We start from the raw sequence: 1,245 nt of genomic DNA, 5'->3' as shown, positions 1-1,245 counted from the left end.
ACCCATTCATTGGCTGCCTACCCATCAATCTACCAACGCACCCATTCATTGGCTGCCTACCCATCGACCAACCCACCCATTCATTCGACCAACCCACCCATTCATTCATGCATGTATGCCTGAGCCCACTCTTATCATTTATCCTCATTGCTGCAAGGACCCACAAGCCACAGGATGCTCATGGACTCCAGAAGCTTAAAATGTCAAGGAAATGGGGCTGGAGAGACGGTGGTGGTTCAGGGGCTTGCTGCTCTTGCAGAGGACCTGGGATCTGTTCCTAACAACCATCCACGAATCCAGTATCAGTAGATCTATTCCCCTCTTCTGACCTCCACAGGCACTAGGCATGCACGTGGTGTACGCACTACATGTAGACAAAGTATCCACGCACAGAAAGAATTCTAAAACCATGAAGGAATTGGTGACGCCCTGATCCTCCAGAAGGAAGATGCTCTTCGGGCCTTGTGACTCTAGCGCCACATTTGAACGCTCATTTCTAGGATTCTGAGACAAGAAATTCATCTGATTGTTGAGCCCCCAGGTATGTGGCATTGCCAGCCACACTCAGAAACCAACCCACCAACCCATGTACTGGGCTAACAGATGACGTGCGCTAAACTGGACCAGTGGACACTGCAGCCGCGTGTGAACCCTGCCAAGACTCCGAGAACCATCCAGCTGTGTCCATCCCAGATCCCTGACTCACACCATGATGGGATAAAAGAAATCTCATCTGAAGTCTGTGTTGTTTTTTATAGTAATTAAAATTACAGTTACCATGTGCTGGGCTTGGTATAAAATCCTTTATCAACACATTTATGGTTTTGACTAACTTTTTACTAGTGTATATTAGGTATAAATGTACCCGGTCTCATCATGACCCTTTTACCTATATAACTGTCACCTCACTTTATCTCTCTTGCCCCTTCCATCTCTTTACTAACAGTGTTTCTTCTACTTTATTTTTTTTTTAATTAACAACACAGTATTAGGTTTCCACATGACATTTCCAAGTAATACAAAGTAACAAGTTTTTGTTGCTTTCTTCCCTGACCCCCCCTGGATTTCCCCCACCTCCTACTCACCCACCCTCCCCATTTTGTTCTCTCCGCTTCTGTCTTGTGTGTCCTCCAGCCCCTCCAATGGTCTTTCCTCTCCCGTGCTCTCCTCTCTGTTCTGGTAGACGGTGTCCACGCTCTCCCCCACTTACTGCTGAACCTGTGAGCTATGATCCTCATGTGGGGT

At 47.0% G+C, this 1,245-nt stretch overlaps 1 long non-coding RNA gene across 1 annotated transcript in view; it reads left to right on the top strand.

Moving 5' to 3' along the window:
- Positions 1-815, top strand: part of LOC114618656 — a 2,870-nt gene extending 2,055 nt beyond the window's left edge. Inside the window, exon 2 of the long non-coding RNA XR_003710993.1 lies at positions 338-815. This is a non-coding gene — a long non-coding RNA (uncharacterized LOC114618656). The remainder of the gene's footprint in view (positions 1-337) is intronic.
- The last annotated feature ends 430 nt before the right edge of the window (positions 816-1,245 follow it).

Source organism: Grammomys surdaster, unplaced genomic scaffold, assembly GCF_004785775.1.
Source record: "Grammomys surdaster isolate TR1022 unplaced genomic scaffold, NIH_TR_1.0 144, whole genome shotgun sequence".
NCBI classification, from domain to species: Eukaryota; Metazoa; Chordata; class Mammalia; order Rodentia; family Muridae; genus Grammomys; species Grammomys surdaster.
This window is presented reverse-complemented; position numbering and strand designations above follow the sequence as displayed.